Source organism: Neoarius graeffei, chromosome 10 (genome assembly GCF_027579695.1).
Source record: "Neoarius graeffei isolate fNeoGra1 chromosome 10, fNeoGra1.pri, whole genome shotgun sequence".
Classification (NCBI taxonomy): domain Eukaryota; kingdom Metazoa; phylum Chordata; class Actinopteri; order Siluriformes; family Ariidae; genus Neoarius; species Neoarius graeffei.
Window position 1 is genome coordinate 69,522,585 of NC_083578.1, and position 9,741 is coordinate 69,532,325.

Here is a 9,741-nt window from a genome sequence, read left to right on the forward strand (position 1 = left end):
CTAGTGTTTTTCCACTCTGTGCTGTGGCACAATAAAATCCATGTTCATTATTTCCTTCTGCCTCATCTCTAAGGGCCAACCTGATTGCTAATTATATTTTACACCTGCTTCTTATTTGCAATACAAACGTGGGAAGGCTGACTTCTTCCTTTAGTGGTGTGTAAAAATGAGCTGCATTGTCCAAAGTTAATTGAACATATTACACAGAAATGCAAACACTTCTGTCATGCGTGCCTTGTCTTTTGTCTGTGTGACCCTGGTGTATTCATACGTGCCAGGGTGGACAGTAATAGAAGCTCACAGGGAGCCCAGTCTAATGAACGTGAATAAGAGAGGAAGAACGGCCGAGGAGAAAATAGGAAATTAACTTGCACTGCTGTCAGGGCACTGAAGCTGGGCACGGGCTGCAGCCGTTTAGCCAAATTCCCTGAGTCTAGCAACATTACAATCTTCCCCATCCTCTTCTTCTAGAGACCCTCCCATTTCCACTATTATTTTCTCAAATCTGGGTTTAGACATGTACTCCTAGGCTTATCACGTGCTAATTCCTCTTGGACTTTATGTACAGAGCGTGACACTGTCCTCTATCGGTCATCATGTGTTATTACAGACTCTTGATTCCATGAGTCCCATACATACAGTAGATAATGTCTTTGTTGCCAATGGGATCTTACATTTGCCGTCCATTTTATTCAGAACACCTGTAATTGAATGGGTGTGGTTAATGAGCTGACTGACAGTGTTGTATGTGGAAGCTAAGTTTATGTGTCACACTGTATACGGTACAAAGACTTGCCAATCTACAAAACATATTGGCTAGAGCTGATTGACCACATCTGCCATTTTCACAGTGAGTTATCTATTGGGAATTACAACTGCAAATGGTAAACAGTGTTACAACATGCAAAATAAGAACTTTTCAAAACTGGAACTTGATGAAAAAAACAAACAAAAGGAAAGGATATTTTGTGGGGTGGCACAGTGGATAGTGGGTGGTGCAGTGGTTAGCACTGTCGCCTCACAGCAAGAAGGTTCTAGGTTCAAGCGCTGTGGCTCATGGGGGATTTTGTGTGTAGAATTTGCATGTTCTCCTCATGTCTGTGTGGGTTTCCTCTGGGTGCTCTGGTTTCCCCCACAGTCCAAAGACATGCAGTTAGGCTAACTAGCTACTCTAAATTGTCCATGATGAAAAGCAGTGCAGCAGAAGATTGGCTAGCCAACTGTACTTATTTAGCCAAGAAACCCTAGGAAAGGGTCCCAACCCAGAACACACTGGATGGGTGAAGAAGAAGAAGAAGAAGAAGACGACAGTGGATAGTGCTGTCACTTCACACTGATCTCAGTTTACTGAGAGCTCTTGTTCTCTTCATGTCCATTTGGGTCTTTCTCCCACCTTCCAAAAACATGCCAGTAGTTTCCGGGAGGTCGGCTGCTAGATGTGAATGAGTGTCATGTATGTGTGCATGGTGGTTTATGAGATCTTGAGGCAATGCTTCCACCATAACACTGATTAGGATAAAGCAGTTGAAATGCAAATCTCTGAATTTAACAGCACAATAAAAACCATGGGCAAAAAAAAAAATCAGTTGATCTCTTTGGCGTACAGTGTACAGCAATGTTGCCTCTTGTGGTCACCTCGGAGAGAGAATAATTTTAATATCTAGCTTCTCAGGATGTAATCCTTTTAAATGTATACTTTAGACACACTAGCACTGAGGAGGTTTAAGGAAGGTTTGGACATTTGCCTCTTTCTTTGCCTGTTGAGGTCTTGTTGTTTTTTATGAATCACAATTACTTGAATGACTTGAATTATTAATTACTTGTCTTTTTACTACCTCTTTCCATCACTACATTGTTATACATTGTTATACTGTCAGAAATAGGGGTAGAGTAGGAGTCCATTTCTGTCCCCCAAGGTACAGTCTGCATTAATGTACCCCCTGGGGCTCATTATTGGACTTCAAGATAACTTTGCTTACCTTTTTAGGGTCCAAAAGTTACATATACAGTATGTTCCAAATCAGTATATAACTGGTACAAATAAGTACCTTAGAGAGGGTACTGAGTTTGCATGTTCTCTTCATGTCTGCGTGGGTTTCCTCCGGGTGCTCCGGCTTCCCCCACAGTCCAAAGACATGCAGGTTAGGTTAATTGGTGACTCTAAATTGACTGCAGGTGTGAATGTGAGTGTGAATGGTTGTTTGTCTCTATGTGTCAACCCTGTGATGATCTGGCGACTTGTCCAGGGTGTACCCCGCCTCTCGCCTATTGAGGTATTTCACCTGACGTCACAGGGTCACGTGACGCCCCGGTGTCCGCCATTTTGAACGTCAAGCTAGCTAATGTCAACAACAGTAGCTGGTATGTTACTGTAGCAATGTTTACGTTCAGTCATTTGGATGACTGTTAAAACCTTTCAGTCTCAAGTTTTTCCTTTACTGGATTTACTAGTTTACTGAGCTAGCGCGCGCCGGCCGCCGGCAGGCTAGCGCTCACCGGCCGCCGGCAGGCTAGCGCGCGCTAGCTCCCAGCTTGCCTGAGCGTGCTAGCTCAGTAAACTAGTAAATACAGTAAAGGAAAAACTTGAGACTGAAAGGTTTTAACAGTCATCCAAATGACTGAACGTAAACATTGCTACAGTAACATACCAGCTGTGATGTTGTTGACATTAGCTAGTGCTAACAGCTAGTTGCTAATACACTGCTACAACTACACCGACCCTAATAATACAGTTCTTGGTCATTGTCTGGTAACAGCAAATTTATAACGGGCCATGTCTCAACAGACTAAGAAGTTATTTCAATGACATTTAATAACATTTTGTTTATCCTGAGGACTGAAAGTAAATGAAAATGTGAACAAACCTTAGCTGTAATCAGATGGCGACCACCGGCTCCAGGGACGACCCACTGATGTAGGCATGTTACCCAGCCTGACACAAAATATTTGTAGGTATCCAAACTCTTATACGCTTTCAGATCAATACCTGTGTATGGCGATGGGTTTTTAACGACATAGGTATACAGATCATGTGGGCCGAAGTCAGGTAAAGACGAGGGCTTCGTGTACTTCCGTACGTCAGTGAACAATCCTGGTGGAAGCAGGTAAACGTCATTCTCTAAGCCTGCTAACCTCAATTTTTGCAAATACCTCTCCCTCTGCTCGCCCTGTAAATGCCCTACGTCGCTGGATAGTGAAGGTGTTTTCTGCATCTCGCTCCTTTTTCTTTTATGTTTTTCGTTTGTCGCCTTCCTTGCATTCAAACTGATTCGAGCCGTGCCGTCCAAAATGGCAGCATCACATGACTTGGTCACGTGGGTGAAATACCTCAATAGTCAGCTGGGATAGGCTCCAGCTTGCCTGCAACCCTGCACAGGATAAGCGGCTACAGATAATGGATGGATGGATGGATGGATGGATGGATGGATGGAGAGGGTACTGCCCAAGTGACAAGCTGTTGTACCCCCTAAAGGTACAGTGATGTACTTTGTTTTCTGAGAGTGTATAGGATGATGATATTTACTGGTTTTTTTTTTGTTTGTTTCACAATCATTATTTGCCTCATAACTGTATCATAATTTTGGATCCGTAATTCTGATGAATATGAATGTATGAATATGAACATGAATAATATGAAAGTTTATATACTGTATATGCATTTTAAGGGGAGATAAACAGATAATCATTGGGCACCCCTGGTCAAAATTGCTGTTACTGTGAACAGTTAAGCAAGTTGAAGATGAAATTATCTCCAAAAGGCATAAAATTAAAGATGACTCATTCCCTTTATATTTTCAGCAATTTTTTTTTTTATTTTCATCTTTTATATTTTCAAAATGACAAAAAAGGAAAAAGGCCTGAAGCAAAAGTTTGGGCACCCTGCATGGTTAGTACTTAGTGACACCCCCTTTGGCAAGTATCACAGCTTGTAAACACTTTTTGTAGCCAGCTAATAATCTTTCAGTTCTTACCTAGGGGATTTTCACACATTTGTCCTTGCAAAAGGCTTCCAGTTCTACAACTTTCTTGGGCTGTCTTGCATGCACTGCTCTTTTGAGATCTATCCACAGATTTTCAATGATGTTTAGGTCAGGGGACTGTGAGGGCCAGGGCAAAACCTTCAGCTTGTGCCTCTTGAGGTATTCCATTGTAGATTTTGAGGTGTGTTTTGGATCATCGTCTTATTGTAGGACCCATCCTCTTTTTAACTTCAACTTTTTTACAGATGGTGTGATGTTTGCTTCCAGAATTTGCTGGTATTTATTCGAATCCATGCTTCCCTCGACCAATGAAATGTGCCCTGTGCCACTGGCTGCAACACAACCCCAAAGCATGATCGATCCACACCCATGCTTCAGAGTTGGAGAGGTGTCTTTTCCTGGAATTTGGCACCCTTTTTTCTCCAAACATACCTTTGCACATTGTGGCCAAAAAGTTCTATGTTGATTTAATCAGTCCACAGGACTTGTTTCCAAAATGCATCAGGCTTATTTAGATGTTCATTTGCAAACTTCAGATGCTGAATTTTGTGGCTAGGATGCAGGAAAGGTTTTCTTCTGATGACTCTTCTATGAAGGTCATATTTGTTCAGGTGTCGCTGCATGGTAGAACAGTGCACCACCACTCCAGGGTCTGCTAAATCTTTCTGAAGGTCTTTTGCAGTCAAACAGGGGTTTTTATTTGCCTTTCTAGCAATCCAACGAGCAGTTCTTTCAGAAAGTTTTCTTCATCTTCCAGACCTCACCTTGATCTCCACTGTTTCTGTTAACTGCCATTTCTTAATAACATTACAATCTGAGGAAACGGCTACCTGAAAACACTTTGCTACATTCTTGTAGCCTTCTCCTGCTTTGTGAGCATCAATTATTTTATTATTCAGAATGCAAGGGAGTTGCTTAGAGGAGCCCATAGCTGTTGATTTTCGGGACAAGTTTGAGGAGTCAGAGAATTTATACAGCTTTGAAATCTGCATCATCAGACCTTTCCTAACGAAGAATTTGAACAAGCCACAGCTCAATAAACTAATTAAGGTCTGGAACCTTGGTAAAAGTTACCTGAGAACTCAAATGTATTGGGTGGCCAAACTTTTGCATGGTGTTCCTTTTCTTTTTTCACTCTCCAATTGTACAAAACAAAAATAATACACAAATCTTGCAGAAAATGCTGAAAAGAAATGTATTGTCTTTACCTTTATGCCTTTTGGTGATCAGTTCATCTTTTGCTCACTTAACTATTCACAGTAACAGACATTTTCAGTAAGGGTGCCCAAACTTTTGCATGCCACTGTATAATATTTTGGATAAGCATGTTTTAGTTATTTTTGCATTATTTAATTATGGGGAATATGCATAGCCCAAAGCATAAAGCAGTTTAAACAGATTTACACAAAAGAACAAGTCAATTTTGCCTTATATGACCCATTTGCACTTCGTGAAAGTTATTTAAAAAACCCCAACAACCCATTCTTGGAGATAAATGTGTGCAAATATCCATTAAAGTGTATACCCTTGGACATTTACCTCACATATTGAGAAAACTCTTCACAGATGATCCAGTGATAGTAGAAACACCAATTTAAGCACCACCTCAAAGCCATAGAGAGATATTTGCCCATCTGCCAGTCAGTTAATGACGTTGGCATTTCCCGTTCTCCTACCTCATAAAAATGCTGATGATTCCATCCACAATGTGACTGCCCCATTCTAGACAGCGTCTGTTAACGGCAGAGGCAGTTGGAGGTGACTGGGTGGGAAAGCAAAGGGCTTCTTAATAGACAGAATTAATGGCCACTCAAACTGCTGCACAAACACCATTTGTTCTCTCTTGAAATCTCTCCTGACAGTTAGTCTTTTCTTGAAATAATGCTCCCACGTGAAGCCTGCAGCACTACAGATTTATAAACATATAAATGTACCTCTCACTTCTATCGATGGCACAGTATCAGAATGCTCACTTTACAAGTAAATTAAGGTAGTTTACTTTTTTGTGGATGATTACTGAGAAAGAAATGCACCAGCATTTTAAAACTTAGTCTCTCTTCACTCCCTCTGGAGCGCATGGATGAATACCACAGACAAAAATTTCTAAATTGGTTGAAACTCAGTTATAAAGGAGGTGTAAAGGCATTTGTTACATTTTTGACACATTCTTTGTGTGCATGTGACATCATGCTTATTTTCCAAACCGGAAATCCGCCATGTTGGATGATAACAACAAGTAAGATAATGGCACTTCACGTGTGAGCTGCTGCAATGCTTTGTGATTTTCTTTTGATTTCATTGCCTTTGAAGAAAGACAATGCCTACTTTGTGTGCCGGATATAATTGTGGTATTAATGCTACTCATGACAAAGAGGAATAGTTCTTCAGAATTCCCAAAATAATTAAAAACAGCGACAAAACATAAAAAAAAACTGTCCAGAGAACGCTGTTCACTGTGGTTCAAAAACATACATCGTAAGGACTTAACTGAGAAAAAAAGCTAATTCCACCCACGTGTGTGGTGACCGCTTTATATCTGGTTAGAGTTCATTGCTAATTAAAGCGATGTTTTCTGCTAATTAAATTGGACTTTTGAGTGGTGTTTCTTGAGCTCGTTGAGAATGGTTTATATGAGCATGAACGAGCACCCTGTCATCTTTTAATTGTTTGGTGAGAAGACTGCCAACCCAGCCAGACACAAATAAATTGTAAGGCAAGGCAAGGCAAGGCAAGTTTATTTATATAGCACATTTCATACACAGTGGCAGTTCAATGTGCGTTACAGAAGTAAAAGCAAAACAGTAAACAATAGAAAATAAAATTACATAAAATAAATGGGGAAGAAAAATAATAAGCAAGCCGGAGCGTGCTGCTTAATTTGAGGGGGAGCAAGCCGGAGCGCGCTCCGGAACCTCGGCCGGAGCACACCGGGAGCAAGCCGGAGCGCGCTGCTTAATTTGAGGGGGAGCAAGCCGGAGCGCGCTCCGGCAGCTATTTACACTGGATTCGGTGTAAATAGCTGCCAGATCATAATTACAGTAAACTAGTAAATACAGTAAAGGAAAAACTTGAGACTGAAAGGTTTTAACAGTCATCCAAATGACTGAACGTAAACATTGCTACAGTAACATACTAGCTACTATGTTGTTGACATTAGCTAGCTTGACCTTCAAAATGGCGGACACTGGGGCGTCACGTGACCCTGTGACGTCAGGTGAAATACCTCAATAGGGTCGCAGGCAAGCTGGAGCCTGTCTCAGCTGACTATGGGTGAGAGGTGGGGTACACCCTGGACAAGTCACCAGGTTATCACAGGGCTGACACACAGAGACAATCATTCACACTCACATTCACACCTACGGTCAATTTAGAGTCACCCGTTAACCTAACCTGCATGTCTTTGGACTGTGGGGGAAACTGGAGCACCCGGAGGAAACCCACGCAGACATGGGGAGAACATGCAAACTCCACACAGAAAGGCCCTCGCCAGCCGCTGGGCTCGAACCCGGAACCTTCTTGCTGTGAGGCGACAGTGCTAACCACGACACCACCGTGCCGCCCACAGAGGACTCCAAAGAATCATAATATTTCAAGAAAGCCAGAGATGCATCACAGTTATTGTTTGCATGAGTTGGCATTTTGGATTTGTATATCATCCAACATGGCGGCGGATGCATACATCACACTATTTTGTCACATGGTTGCACATGAAGAATTGGTGGTGTGTGTGCTACTCAGTGTGCTCTGTCATTTGTTATTGATGTAATTTTGCTAAATTCCTTGCACCCCAAATTGCTGTCTTTGACTATAAGCCAGCCATTTTGAGAACTATGATCTAACAGTTGGTTTATAATTGACACATACATGATTATTGTTAAAGGCATTCTCTACTTTTAACATTTTGTTAGTTGGTGTGGCTATTCAAACAGCCGACTGTGCCTTCGTGTGGTATCTTTGTGCACGTTTGAATATTTGACTCACTCGTTCTTACCTTACTTTTACTTTACTGTCATCCGACAACAGTTGGTGACAATATGAATCCTTTCTCCAACGATTTCGATCCTTCATAGCCACTAACAGCTCCTCACCATCAAGGCCAGAATAATTTTTAATGACATCTTTCAGAGTTAATTGGGGATGACCAATCCTTCTTTCCTCCTCGGGTTCCCAGAAGAGGACAGAAGTTGCAAGTTCCACATGCCACATCAAATGGCCTGTGAGGGCAAGGCGATGCTGCCTGATTATAGTGGTTAATCTTGGTAAAAAGATTAACACTCATTCTTAGGAGATTTTATATCGTCCTGTGGCTCTGTTCTGTCTCTTCTGTTGTGCTTCTGTAGCCAGGCTAACATGATCAGAGTCAGACATGGGTGATTAGGCTGCCATTAGGCTCGACGCCTAGCTGTTTGGAAATATACAGTACAGGAAGGGAAGTAGACGATAAGCAGATTTGGCGGGTACTGAAGGTTAAAGAATTATCAGCTAGATAGTACGTGTCTCTAGGCAAAGTATTGGGAGTTTATCAGCTTAGGTGGTATCAATTTATGAACACACCCACAATGCACAAGCACAGATTCTTCCCTCTGAAAATATAGAGCTCTCTCTGAAAGGAGTTACACAGACAAACAATTTATGAAAACCCATCCATTATCTGTAGCCGCTTATCCTGTCCTACAGGGTCGCAGGCAAGCTGGAGCCTCTGCCAGCTGACTATGGGCAAGAGGCAGGGTACACCCTGGACAAGTCACCAGGTCATCACAGGGCTGACACAGAGACAAACAACCATTCACACTCAGTTTAGAGCCACCAATTAGTCTAACCTGCATGCCTTTGGGGGAAACTGGAGCAACCGGAGGAAACCCACATGGACAGCATGCAAACTCCACACAGAAAGGCCCTTGTTGGCCACTGGGTTCGAACCCAGGACCTTCTTGCTGTGAGGCGACAGTGCTAACCACTACACCACCGTGCTGCCCCAATTTATGAAAACACTCTTTTAAAAATACTTTTTCAGATAGACAGTTAGTGAATAAATTAAACAAATGTCTATTTTTCTCTTCTAGAAATGAGTTTTCTGTTATTTTCTCAGTACAGGGGACCATGTTGACATTAATGCTCTCTGTAATTGAGACAATGGAGAGATTAAGCTGAAAAAAAGATAGCATAGTCCTCTAAAAACCAGAACTTGTTGAAAAAGCTTATCCTCTATTCTTTTATTCTAAAATGCTATTTCACACTGAGACAGAAGAAGGTCATTTTGTAATATCCATAAATATCCTGATTAAATGAGAACTGTGATTCTGAGACGCTCTAAAAAGGACATTATTTTATTTTAAATAAAGTAATATTAAACATATTTCATTAGACACTTTGTAAAATAGAGGTTGTCGATTGGTAGACTGTAGTCTGGATGTCAACCCAGCAGAGTATTTCAGTTGCAATATACTGTCCCAGAACCAATCAACATATGACAAAAAATAGGCATAGTTCAACAACTCTCGCTTTCTAAACATGAACCATTTTGGCTTCTGTAGCAGATCCTCTGTTTCAAATGATCCAGTCAGATGCATTTATTTCAATAAGTTAGCTCAAGGTGGCCCATCACTCCAGAGACTAGCTGCAAAGAGAGAGCTAACTAGGAAAGGGTATGTTTTTTTAACCCTTCGGTCTGATTAGTGAAATGACAACAGAACTAAAATTAATGTTTAAAGTCAAATGGATCGTTGTTGTCATTGCCAAACCCAATCCAGGCTTGAGGCGA